At 41.2% G+C, this 13,325-nt stretch overlaps 6 non-coding genes across 6 annotated transcripts; all 6 read right to left on the bottom strand.

Annotated features, from left to right (window-relative positions):
* Positions 1–301: 301 nt before the first annotated feature.
* TRNAS-GGA (transfer RNA serine (anticodon GGA)) lies at positions 302–387 on the bottom strand. The gene is given in 2 exon segments: positions 302–337; positions 351–387. It is a non-coding gene; the product is annotated as a tRNA-Ser (tRNA).
* Positions 388–2,840: 2,453 nt separating this feature from the next.
* Positions 2,841–2,926, bottom strand: TRNAY-GUA (transfer RNA tyrosine (anticodon GUA)). Its single transcript is given in 2 exon segments — positions 2,841–2,876; positions 2,890–2,926. It is a non-coding gene; the product is annotated as a tRNA-Tyr (tRNA).
* Positions 2,927–3,485: 559 nt separating this feature from the next.
* TRNAS-GGA (transfer RNA serine (anticodon GGA)) lies at positions 3,486–3,571 on the bottom strand. Its single transcript is given in 2 exon segments — positions 3,486–3,521; positions 3,535–3,571. It is a non-coding gene; the product is annotated as a tRNA-Ser (tRNA).
* Positions 3,572–8,560: 4,989 nt separating this feature from the next.
* On the bottom strand, positions 8,561–8,646 carry TRNAY-GUA (transfer RNA tyrosine (anticodon GUA)). The gene is given in 2 exon segments: positions 8,561–8,596; positions 8,610–8,646. It is a non-coding gene; the product is annotated as a tRNA-Tyr (tRNA).
* A 559-nt stretch (positions 8,647–9,205) lies between these two features.
* On the bottom strand, positions 9,206–9,291 carry TRNAS-GGA (transfer RNA serine (anticodon GGA)). Its single transcript is given in 2 exon segments — positions 9,206–9,241; positions 9,255–9,291. It is a non-coding gene; the product is annotated as a tRNA-Ser (tRNA).
* A 1,855-nt stretch (positions 9,292–11,146) lies between these two features.
* TRNAY-GUA (transfer RNA tyrosine (anticodon GUA)) lies at positions 11,147–11,232 on the bottom strand. The gene is given in 2 exon segments: positions 11,147–11,182; positions 11,196–11,232. It is a non-coding gene; the product is annotated as a tRNA-Tyr (tRNA).
* Positions 11,233–13,325: the final 2,093 nt, after the last annotated feature.

Raw genomic sequence — 13,325 nt, forward strand, 5'->3', positions numbered from 1 at the left:
CCTTGACAATATTTTAATATCTTGGATGGTGTATAGTGTTCTCTCATTTCCCTTGAGAAATCAAGATTGTCAAGGGGATTCTGCTGTTTTGCCAGTTCATAGCAAGAGATGGGGATCCAAAACACCTCACAGGAAACCAATGAAGATTCGTGTTGGACAGAAAAATAACGTGGTCACAGCCTCAAAGCAAAAGGCATCTATTTTCAGTGATGAAATATAATATAATTATAAATTGTCTGTTATTTTACTTTCCAAGTATTTTACTTTCCAAGTATTCAATAAAATGTGCATTTGGCAAAAGTCCTTCGAGCCGGATTTGAACCAGTGACCTAAGGATGCCTGTTTTACCACTCCAGTCCTCCGCTCTACCAACTGAGCTATCGAAGGCTTGGCAAATCATTCTCTAGCAAGCTCAATACGAGCTTCCACTTCAACCGTCGACATTCAAACATCTCTTGCAATTCGTGCAAAATACTACAAATTTGGCTTGTGAGGTTCCCGAATTGAGTAAAAGCACATCAGTTCCCAATTAAAAAAATGACCCCCTCTGCAGTCTCCTGCATGTTACTGACCACCATACTAAGGGGGAAAACTTGAAAGGCGGCGCCTCACAGGCCATCTCCTCAGAGTATTCATCAGTGTTGGGCCTTGACAATATTTTAATATCTTGGATGGTGTATAGTGTTCTCCCATTTCCCTTGAGAAATCAAGATTGTCAAGGGGATTCTGCTGTTTTGTCAGTTCATAGCAAGAGATGGGGATCCAAAACACCTCACAGGAAACCAACGAAGATTGGTGTCGGACAGAAAAATAACGTGGCCACAGCCTCAAAGCAAAAGGCATCTATTTTCAGTGATGAAATATAATATAATTATAAATTGTCTTTTATTTTACTTTCCAAGTATTTTACTTTCCAAGTATTCAATAAAATGTGCATTTGGCAAAAGTCCTTTGAGCCGGATTTGAACCAGCGACGAGCTATCGAAGGCTTGGCAAATCATTCTCTAGCAAACTCAATACGAGCTTCCACTTCAACCGTCGACTTGTAAACATCTCTTGCAATTCGTGCAAAATACTACAAATTTGGCTTGTGAGGTTCCCGAATTGAGTAAAAGCACATCAGTTCCCAGTTAAAAAAATGACCCCCTCCGCAGTCTCCCGCATTTTACTGACCACCATACTAAAGGGGAAAAGTTGAAAGGCGGCGCCTCACAGGCCATCTCCTCAGAGTATTCAGCCGTGTTGGGCCTTGACAATATTTTAATATCTTGGATGGTGTATAGTGTTCTCCCATTTCCCTTGAGAAATCAAGATTGTCAAGGGGATTCTGCTGTTTTGTCAGTTCATAGCAAGAGATGGGGATCCAAAACACCTCACAGGAAACCAACGAAGATTGGTGTCGGACAGAAACATAACGTGGCCACAGCCTCAAAGCAAAAGGCATCTATTTTCAGTGATGAAATATAATATAATTATAAATTGTCTGTTATTTTATTTTCCAAGTATTTTACTTTCCAAGTATTCAATAAAATGTGCATTTGGCAAAAGTCCTTCAATCCGGATTTCAACCAGCGACCTAAGGATGCCAGTTTTACCACGACAGTCCTACGCTCTACCAACTGAGCTATCGAAGGCTTGGCAAATCAGTCTCTAGCAAGCTCAATACGAGCTTCCACTTCAACCGTCGACATGCAAACATCTATTGCAATTCGTGCAAAATACTACAAATTTGGCTTGTGAGGTTCCCGAATTGAGTAAAAGCACATCAGTTCCCAATTAAAAAAATGACCCCCTCCGCAGTCTCCCGCATGTTACTGACCACCATACTAAGGGGGAAAAGTTGAAAGGCGGCGCCTCACAGGCCATCTCCTCAGAGTATTCAGCTGTGTTGGGCCTTGACAATATTTTAATATCTTGGATGGTGTATAGTGTTCTCTCATTTCCCTTGAGAAATCAAGATTGTCAAGGGGATTCTGCTGTTTTGCCAGTTCATAGCAAGAGATGGGGATCCAAAACACCTCACATGAAACCAATGAAGATTCGTGTTGGACAGAAACATAACGTGGCCACAGCCTCAAAGCAACAGGCATCTATTTTCAGTGATGAAATATAATATAATCATAAATTGTCTGTTATTTTACTTTCCAAGTATTTTACTTTCCAAGTATTCAATAAAATTTGCATTTGGCAAAAGTCTTTCGAGCCGGATTTGAAGCAGCGACCTAAGGATGCCTGTTTTACCACTACAGTCCTCCGCTCTACCAACTGAGCTATCGAAGGCTTGACAAAGCATTCTCTAGCAAACTCAATACGAGCTTCCACTTCAACCGTCGACTTGTAAACATCTCTTGCAATTCGTGCAAAATACTACAAATTTGGCTTGTGAGGTTCCCGAATTGAGTAAAAGCACATCAGTTCCCAATTAAAAAAATGACCCCCTCTGCAGTCTCCTGCATGTTACTGACCACCATACTAAGGGGGAAAACTTGAAAGGCGGCGCCTCACAGGCCATCTCCTCAGAGTATTCAGCCGTGTTGGGCCTTGACAATATTTTAATATTTTGGATGATGTATAGTGTTCTCCCATTTCCCTTGAGAAATCAAGATTGTCAAGGGGATTCTGCTGTTTTGTCAGTTCATAGCAAGAGATGGGGATCCAAAACACCTCACAGGAAACCAACGAAGATTGGTGTCGGACAGAAAAATAACGTGGCCACAGCCTCAAATCAAAAGGCATCTATTTTCAGTGATGAAATATAATATAATTATAAATTGTCTGTTATTTTACTTTCCAAGTATTTTACTTTCCAAGTATTCAATAAAATGTGCACTTGGCAAAAGTCCTTCGAGCCGGATTTGAACCAGCGACCTAAGGATGCCTGTTTTACCACTACAGTCCTCCGCTCTACCAACTGAGCTATCGAAGGCTTGGCACATCAATTCTAGCAAACTCAATACGAGCTTCGACTTCAACCGTCGACTTGTAAACATCTCTTGCAATTCGTGCAAAATACTACAAATTTGGCTTGTGAGGTTCCCGAATTGAGTAAAAGCACATCAGTTCCCAATTAAAAAAATGACCCCCTGCGCAGTCTCCCGCATGTTACTGACCACCATACTAAGGGGGAAAAGTTGAAAGGCGGCGCCTCACAGGCCATCTCCTCAGAGTATTCAGCCGCCTTGGGCCTTGACAATATTTTAATATCTTGGATGGTGTATAGTGTACTCTCATTTCCCTTGAGAAATCAAGATTGTCAAGGGGATTCTGCTGTTTTGCCAGTTCATAGCAAGAGATGGGGATCCAAAACACCTCACAGGAAACCAATGAAGATTCGTGTTGGAGAGAAAAATAACGTGGTCACAGCCTCAAAGCAAAAGGCATCTATTTTCAGTGATGAAATATAATATAATTATAAATTGTCTGTTATTTTACTTTCCAAGTATTTTACTTTCCAAGTATTCAATAAAATGTGCATTTGGCAAAAGTCCTTTGAGCCGGATTTGAACCAGTGACCTAAGGATGCCTGTTTTACCACTCCAGTCCTCCGCTCTACCAACTGAGCTATCGAAGGCTTGGCAAATCATTCTCTAGCAAGCTCAATACGAGCTTCCACTTCAACCGTCGACATTCAAACATCTCTTGCAATTCGTGCAAAATACTACAAATTTGGCTTGTGAGGTTCCCGAATTGAGTAAAAGCACATCAGTTCACAATTAAAAAAATGACCCCCTCCGCAGTCTCCCGCATGTTACTGACCACCATACTAAGGAGGAAAAGTTGAAAGGCGGCGCCTCACAGGCCATCTCCTCAGAGTATTCATCAGTGTTGGGCCTTGACAATATTTTAATATCTTGGATGGTGTATAGTGGTCTCCCATTTCCCTTGAGAAATCAAGATTGTCAAGGGGATTCTGCTGTTTTGTCAGTTCATAGCAAGAGATGGGGATCCAAAATACCTCACAGGAAACCAACGAAGATTGGTGTCGGACAGAAAAATAACGTGGCCACAGCCTCAAAGCAAAAGGCATCTATTTTCAGTGATGAAATATAATATAATTATAAATTGTCTTTTATTTTACTTTCCAAGTATTTTACTTTCCAAGTATTCAATAAAATGTGCATTTGGCAAAAGTCCTTTGAGCCGGATTTGAACCAGCGACGAGCTATCGAAGGCTTGGCAAATCATTCTCTAGCAAACTCAATACGAGCTTCCACTTCAACCGTCGACTTGTAAACATCTCTTGCAATTCGTGCAAAATACTACAAATTTGGCTTGTGAGGTTCCCGAATTGAGTAAAAGCACATCAGTTCCCAGTTAAAAAAATGACCCCCTCCGCAGTCTCCCGCATGTTACTGACCACCATACTAAGGGGGAAAAGTTGAAAGGCGGCGCCTCACAGGCCATCTCCTCAGAGTATTCAGCCGTGTTGGGCCTTGACAATATTTTAATATCTTGGATGGTGTATAGTGTTCTCCCATTTCCCTTGAGAAATCAAGATTGTCAAGGGGATTCTGCTGTTTTGTCAGTTCATAGCAAGAGATGGGGATCCAAAACACCTCACAGGAAACCAACGAAGATTGGTGTCGGACAGAAACATAACGTGGCCACAGCCTCAAAGCAAAAGGCATCTATTTTCAGTGATGAAATATAATATAATTATAAATTGTCTGTTATTTTATTTTCCAAGTATTTTACTTTCCAAGTATTCAATAAAATGTGCATTTGGCAAAAGTCCTTCAATCCGGATTTCAACCAGCGACCTAAGGATGCCAGTTTTACCACGACAGTCCTCCGCTCTACCAACTGAGCTATCGAAGGCTTGGCAAAACAGTCTCTAGCAAGCTCAATACGAGCTTTTACTTCAACCGTCGACATTCAAACATCTCTTGCAATTCGTGCAAAATACTACAAATTTGGCTTGTGAGGTTCCCGAATTGAGTAAAAGCACATCAGTTCACAATTAAAAAAATGACCCCCTCCGAGTCTCCCGCATGTTACTGACCACCATACTAAGGGGGAAAAGTTGAAAGGCGGCGCCTCACAGGCCATCTCCTCAGAGTATTCAGCTGTGTTGGGCCTTGACAATATTTTAATATCTTGGATGGTGTATAGTGTTCTCTCATTTCCCTTGAGAAATCAAGATTGTCAAGGGGATTCTGCTGTTTTGCCAGTTCATAGCAAGAGATGGGGATCCAAAACACCTCACATGAAACCAATGAAGATTCGTGTTGGACAGAAACATAACGTGGCCACAGCCTCAAAGCAACAGGCATCTATTTTCAGTGATGAAATATAATATAATCATAAATTGTCTGTTATTTTACTTTCCAAGTATTTTACTTTCCAAGTATTCAATAAAATTTGCATTTGGCAAAAGTCTTTCGAGCCAGATTTGAACCAGCGACCTAAGGATGCCTGTTGTACTACTACAGTCCTCTGCTCTACCAACTGAGCTATCGAAGGCTTGGCAAACCATTCTCTAGCAAGCTCAATACGAGCTTCCACTTCAACCGTCGACTTGTAAACATCTCTTGCAATTCGTGCAAAATACTGCAAATTTGGCTTGTGAGGTTCCCGAATTGAGTAAAAGCACATCAGTTCCCAATTAAAAAAATGCCCCCTCCGCAGTCTCCCGCATGTTACTGACCACCATACTAAGGAGGAAAAGTTGAAAGGCGGCGCCTCACAGGCCATCTCCTCAGAGTATTCATCATTGTTCGGCCTTGACAATATTTAAATATCTTGGATGGTGTATAGTGTTCTCCCATTTCCCTTGAGAAATCAAGATTGTCAAGGGGATTCTGCTGTTTTGTCAGTTCATAGCAAGAGATGGGGATCCAAAACACCTCACAGGAAAACAATGAAGATTGGTGTTGGACAGAAACATAACGTGGCCACAGCCTCAAAGCAAAAGGCATCTATTTTCAGTGATGAAATATAATATAATTATAAATTGTCTGTTATTTTATTTTCCAAGTATTTTACTTTCCAAGTATTCAATAAAATTTGCATTTGGCAAAAGTCATTCGAGCCGGATTTGAACCAGCGACCTAGGGATGCCTGTTTTACCACTGCAGTCCTCCGCTCTACCAACTGAGCTATCGAAGGCTTGGCAAAGTATTTTCTAGCAAACTCAATACGAGCTTCCACTTCAACCGTCGACTTGTAAACATCTCTTGCAATTCGTGCAAAATACTACAAATTTGGCTTGTGAGGTTCCCGAATTGAGTAAAAGCACATCAGTTCCCAATTAAAAAAATGACCCCCTCTGCAGTCTCCTGCATGTTACTGACCACCATACTAAGGGGGAAAACTTGAAAGGCGGCGCCTCACAGGCCATCTCCTCAGAGTATTCAGCCGTGTTGGGCCTTGACAATATTTTAATATTTTGGATGATGTATAGTGTTCTCCCATTTCCCTTGAGAAATCAAGATTGTCAAGGGGATTCTGCTGTTTTGTCAGTTCATAGCAAGAGATGGGGATCCAAAATACCTCACAGGAAACCAACGAAGATTGGTGTCGGACAGAAAAATAACGTGGCCACAGCCTCAAAGCAAAAGGCATCTATTTTCAGTGATGAAATATAATATAATTATAAATTGTCTTTTATTTTACTTTCCAAGTATTTTACTTTCCAAGTATTCAATAAAATGTGCATTTGGCAAAAGTCCTTTGAGCCGGATTTGAACCAGCGACGAGCTATCGAAGGCTTGGCAAATCATTCTCTAGCAAACTCAATACGAGCTTCCACTTCAACCGTCGACTTGTAAACATCTCTTGCAATTCGTGCAAAATACTACAAATTTGGCTTGTGAGGTTCCCGAATTGAGTAAAAGCACATCAGTTCCCAGTTAAAAAAATGACCCCCTCCGCAGTCTCCCGCATGTTACTGACCACCATACTAAAGGGGAAAAGTTGAAAGGCGCGCCTCACAGGCCATCTCCTCAGAGTATTCAGCTGTGTTGGGCCTTGACAATATTTTAATATCTTGGATGGTGTATAGTGTTCTCCCATTTCCCTTGAGAAATCAAGATTGTCAAGGGGATTCTGCTGTTTTGTCAGTTCATAGCAAGAGATGGGGATCCAAAACACCTCACAGGAAACCAACGAAGATTGGTGTCGGACAGAAACATAACGTGGCGACAGCCTCAAAGCAAAAGGCATCTATTTTCAGTGATGAAATATAATATAATTATAAATTGTCTGTTATTTTATTTTCCAAGCATTTTACTTTCCAAGTATTCAATAAAATTTGCATTTGGCAAAAGTCCTTCAATCTGGATTTGAACCAGCAACCTAAGGATGCCTGTTTTACCACTACAGTCCTCTGCTCTACCAACTGAGCTATCGAAGGCTTTGCAAATCAGTCTCTAGCAAGCTCAATACGAGCTTTCACTTCAACCGTCGACATTCAAACATCTCTTGCAATTCGTGCAAAATACTACAAATTTGGCTTGTGAGGTTCCCGAATTGAGTAAAAGCACATCAGTTCACAATTAAAAAAATGACCCCCTCCGAGGTCTCCCGCATGTTACTGACCACCATACTAAGGGGGAAAAGTTGAAAGGCGGCGCCTCACAGGCCATCTCCTCAGAGTATTCAGCTGTGTTGGGCCTTGACAATATTTTAATATCTTGGATGGTGTATAGTGTTCTCTCATTTCCCTTGAGAAATCAAGATTGTCAAGGGGATTCTGCTGTTTTGCCAGTTCATAGCAAGAGATGGGGATCCAAAACACCTCACATGAAACCAATGAAGATTCGTGTTGGACAGAAACATAACGTGGCCAAAGCCTCAAAGCAACAGGCATCTATTTTCAGTGATGAAATATAATATAATCATAAATTGTCTGTTATTTTACTTTCCAAGTATTTTACTTTCCAAGTATTCAATAAAATTTGCATTTGGCAAAAGTCTTTCGAGCCGGATTTGAACCAGCGACCTAAGGATGCCTGTTTTACCACTACAGTCCTCCGCTCTACCAACTGAGCTATCGAAGGCTTGGCAAAGCATTCTCTAGCAAACTCAATACGAGCTTCCACTTCAACCGTCGACTTGTAAACATCTCTTGCAATTCGTGCAAAATACTACAAATTTGGCTTGTGAGGTTCCCGAATTGAGTAAAAGCACATCAGTTCCCAATTAAAAAAATGACCCCCTCTGCAGTCTCCTGCATGTTACTGACCACCATACTAAGGGGGAAAACTTGAAAGGTGGCGCCTCACAGGCCATCTCCTCAGAGTATTCAGCCGTGTTGGGCCTTGACAATATTTTAATATTTTGGATGATGTATAGTGTTCTCACATTTCCCTTGAGAAATCAAGATTGTCAAGGGGATTCTGCTGTTTTGTCAGTTCATAGCAAGAGATGGGGATCCAAAACACCTCACAGGAAACCAACGAAGATTGGTGTCGGACAGAAAAATAACGTGGCCACAGCCTCAAATCAAAAGGCATCTATTTTCAGTGATGAAATATAATATAATTATAAATTGTCTGTTATTTTACTTTCCAAGTATTTTACTTTCCAAGTATTCAATAAAATGTGCACTTGGCAAAAGTCCTTCGAGCCGGATTTGAACCAGCGACCTAAGGATGCCTGTTTTACCACTACAGTCCTCCGCTCTACCAACTGAGCTATCGAAGGCTTGGCACATCAACTCTAGCAAACTCAATACGAGCTTCGACTTCAACCGTCGACTTGTAAACATCTCTTGCAATTCGTGCAAAATACTACAAATTTGGCTTGTGAGGTTCCCGAATTGAGTAAAAGCACATCAGTTCCCAATTAAAAAAATGACCCCCTCCGCAGTCTCCCGCATGTTACTGACCACCATACTAAGGGGGAAAAGTTGAAATGCGGCGCCTCACAGGCCATCTCCTCAGAGTATTCAGCCGCGTTGGGCCTTGACAATATTTTAATATCTTGGATGGTGTATAGTGTTCTCTCATTTCCCTTGAGAAATCAAGATTGTCAAGGGGATTCTGCTGTTTTGCCAGTTCATAGCAAGAGATGGGGATCCAAAACACCTCACAGGAAACCAATGAAGATTCGTGTTGGACAGAAAAATAACGTGGTCACAGCCTCAAAGCAAAAGGCATCTATTTTCAGTGATGAAATATAATATAATTATAAATTGTCTGTTATTTTACTTTCCAAGTATTTTACTTTCCAAGTATTCAATAAAATGTGCATTTGGCAAAAGTCCTTCGAGCCGAATTTGAACCAGTGACCTAAGGATACCTGTTTTACCACTCCAGTCCTCCGCTCTACCAACTGAGCTATCGAAGGCTTGGCAAATCAGTCTCTAGCAAGCTCAATACGAGTTTCCACTTCAACCGTCGACATTCAAACATCTCTTGCAATTCGTGCAAAATACTACAAATTTGGCTTGTGAGGTTCCCGAATTGAGTAAAAGCACATCAGTTCCCAATTAAAAAAATGACCCCCTCCGCAGTCTCCCGCATGTTACTGACCACCATACAAAGGAGGAAAAGTTGAAAGGCGGCGCCTCACAGGCCATCTCCTCAGAGTATTCATCAGTGTTCGGCCTTGACAATATTTTAATATCTTGGATGGTGTATAGTGTTCTCCCATTTCCCTTGAGAAATCAAGATTGTCAAGGGGATTCTGCTGTTTTGTCAGTTCATAGCAAGAGATGGGGATCCAAAATACCTCACAGGAAACCAACGAAGATTGGTGTCGGACAGAAAAATAACGTGGCCACAGCCTCAAAGCAAAAGGCATCTATTTTCAGTGATGAAATATAATATAATTATAAATTGTCTGTTATTTTACTTTCCAAGTATTTTACTTTCCAAGTATTCAATAAAATGTGCATTTGGCAAAAATTCCTTCGAGCCGGATTTGAACCAGCCACCTAAGGATGCCTGTTTTACCACTACAGTCCTCCGCTCCACCAACTGAGCTATCGAAGGCTTGGCAAATCAGTCTCTAGCAAGCTCAATACGAGCTTTTACTTCAACCGTCGACATTCAAACATCTCTTGCAATTCGTGCAAAATACTACAAATTTGGCTTGTGAGGTTCCCGAATTGAGTAAAAGCACATCAGTTCACAATTAAAAAAATGACCCCCTCCGAGGTCTCCCGCATGTTACTGACCACCATACTAAGGGGGAAAAGTTGAAAGGCGGCGCCTCACAGGCCATCTCCTCAGAGTATTCAGCTGTGTTGGGCCTTGACAATATTTTAATATCTTGGATGGTGTATAGTGTTCTCTCATTTCCCTTGAGAAATCAAGATTGTCAAGGGGATTCTGCTGTTTTGCCAGTTCATAGCAAGAGATGGGGATCCAAAACACCTCACATGAAACCAATGAAGATTCGTGTTGGACAGAAACATAACGTGGCCACAGCCTCAAAGCAACAGGCATCTATTTTCAGTGATGAAATATAATATAATCATAAATTGTCTGTTATTTTACTTTCCAAGTATTTTACTTTCCAAGTATTCAATAAAATTTGCATTTGGCAAAAGTCTTTCGAGCCAGATTTGAACCAGCGACCTAAGGATGCCTGTTGTACTACTACAGTCCTCTGCTCTACCAACTGAGCTATCGAAGGCTTGGCAAACCATTCTCTAGCAAACTCAATATGAGCTTCCACTTCAACCGTCGACTTGTAAACATCTCTTGCAATTCGTGCAAAATACTACAAATTTGGCTTGTGAGGTTCCCGAATTGAGTAAAAGCACATCAGTTCCCAATTAAAAAAATGACCCCCTCCGCAGTCTCCCGCATGTTACTGACCACCATACTAAGGGGGAAAAGTTGAAAGGCGGCACCTCACAGGCCATCTCCTCAGAGCATTCAGCCGCGTTGGGCCTTGACAATATTTTAATATCTTGGATGGTGTATAGTGTTCTCTCATTTTCCTTGAGAAATCAAGATTGCCAAGGGGATTATGCTGTTTTGCCAGTTCATAGCAAGAGATGGGGATCAAAAAAACACCTCACAGGAAACCAAAGAAGATTGGTGTTGGACAGAAAAAAAATGTGGCCACAGCCTCAAAGCAAAAGGCATCTATTTTCAGTGATGAAATGTAATATAATTATAAATTGTCTGTTATGTTATTTTCCAAGTATTTTACTTTCCAAGTATTCAATAAAATTTGCATTTGGCAAAAGTCCTTCGAGCCGGATTTGAACCAGCGACCTAAGGATGCCTGTTTTACCACTACAGTCCTCCGCTCTACCAACTGAGCTATCGAAGGCTTGGCAAATCATTTTCTAGCAAACTCAATACAAGCTTCCACTTCAACCGTCGACTTGTAAACATCTCTTGCAATTCGTGCAAAATACTGCAAATTTGGCTTGTGAGGTTCCCGAATTGAGTAAAAGCACATCAGTTCCCAATTAAAAAAATGCCCCCTCCGCAGTCTCCCGCATGTTACTGACCACCATACTAAGGAGGAAAAGTTGAAAGGCGGCGCCTCACAGGCCATCTCCTCAGAGTATTCATCAGTGTTCGGCCTTGACAATATTTAAATATCTTGGATGGTGTATAGTGTTCTCCCATTTCCCTTGAGAAATCAAGATTGTCAAGGGGATTCTGCTGTTTTGCCAGTTCATAGCAAGAGATGGGGATCCAAAACACCTCACAGGAAAACAATGAAGATTGGTGTTGGACAGAAACATAACGTGGCCACAGCCTCAAAGCAAAAGGCATCTATTTTCAGTGATGAAATATAATATAATTATAAATTGTCTGTTATTTTATTTTCCAAGTATTTTACTTTCCAAGTATTCAATAAAATTTGCATTTGGCAAAAGTCATTCGAGCCGGATTTGAACCAGCGACCTAAGGATGCCTGTTTTACCACTACAGTCCTCCGCTCTACCAACTGAGCTATCGAAGGCTTGGCAAAGTATTCTCTAGCAAACTCAATACGAGCTTCCACTTCAACCGTCGACTTGTAAACATCTCTTGCAATTCGTGCAAAATACTACAAATTTGGCTTGTGAGGTTCCCGAATTGAGTAAAAGCACATCAGTTCCCAATTAAAAAAATGACCCCCTCTGCAGTCTCCTGCATGTTACTGACCACCATACTAAGGGGGAAAACTTGAAAGGCGGCGCCTCACAGGCCATCTCCTCAGAGTATTCAGCCGTGTTGGGCCTTGACAATATTTTAATATTTTGGATGATGTATAGTGTTCTCCCATTTCCCTTGAGAAATCAAGATTGTCAAGGGGATTCTGCTGTTTTGTCAGTTCATAGCAAGAGATGGGGATCCAAAATACCTCACAGGAAACCAACGAAGATTGGTGTCGGACAGAAAAATAAAGTGGCCACAGCCTCAAAGCAAAAGGCATCTATTTTCAGTGATGAAATATAATATAATTATAAATTGTCTTTTATTTTACTTTCCAAGTATTTTACTTTCCAAGTATTCAATAAAATGTGCATTTGGCAAAAGTCCTTTGAGCCGGATTTGAACCAGCGACGAGCTATCGAAGGCTTGGCAAATCATTCTCTAGCAAACTCAATACGAGCTTCCACTTCAACCGTCGACTTGTAAACATCTCTTGCAATTCGTGCAAAATACTACAAATTTGGCTTGTGAGGTTCCCGAATTGAGTAAAAGCACATCAGTTCCCAGTTAAAAAAATGACCCCCTCCGCAGTCTCCCGCATGTTACTGACCACCATACTAAAGGGGAAAAGTTGAAAGGCGCGCCTCACAGGCCATCTCCTCAGAGTATTCAGCCGTGTTGGGCCTTGACAATATTTTAATATCTTGAATGGTGTATAGTGTTCTCCCATTTCCCTTGAGAAATCAAGATTGTCAAGGGGATTCTGCTGTTTTGTCAGTTCATAGCAAGAGATGGGGATCCAAAACACCTCACAGGAAACCAACGAAGATTGGTGTCGGACAGAAACATAACGTGGCGGCAGCCTCAAAGCAAAAGGCATCTATTTTCAGTGATGAAATATAATATAATTATAAATTGTCTGTTATTTTATTTTCCAAGCATTTTACTTTCCAAGTATTCAATAAAATTTGCATTTGGCAAAAGTCTGTCAATCTGGATTTGAACCAGCGACCTAAGGATGCCTGTTTTACCACTACAGTCCTCTGCTCTACCAACTGAGCTATCAAAGGCTTTGCAAATCAGTCTCTAGCAAGCTCAATACGAGCTTTCACTTCAACCGTCGACATTCAAACATCTCTTGCAATTCGTGCAAAATACTACAAATTTGGCTTGTGAGGTTCCCGAATTGAGTAAAAGCACATCAGTTCACAATTAAAAAAATGACCCCCTCCGAGGTCTCCCGCATGTTACTGACCACCATACTAAGGGGGA

Source organism: Ambystoma mexicanum, chromosome 1p (genome assembly GCF_040938575.1).
Source record: "Ambystoma mexicanum isolate Mex_15411 chromosome 1p, UKY_AmexF1_1, whole genome shotgun sequence".
Lineage (NCBI taxonomy): Eukaryota > Metazoa > Chordata > Amphibia > Caudata > Ambystomatidae > Ambystoma > Ambystoma mexicanum.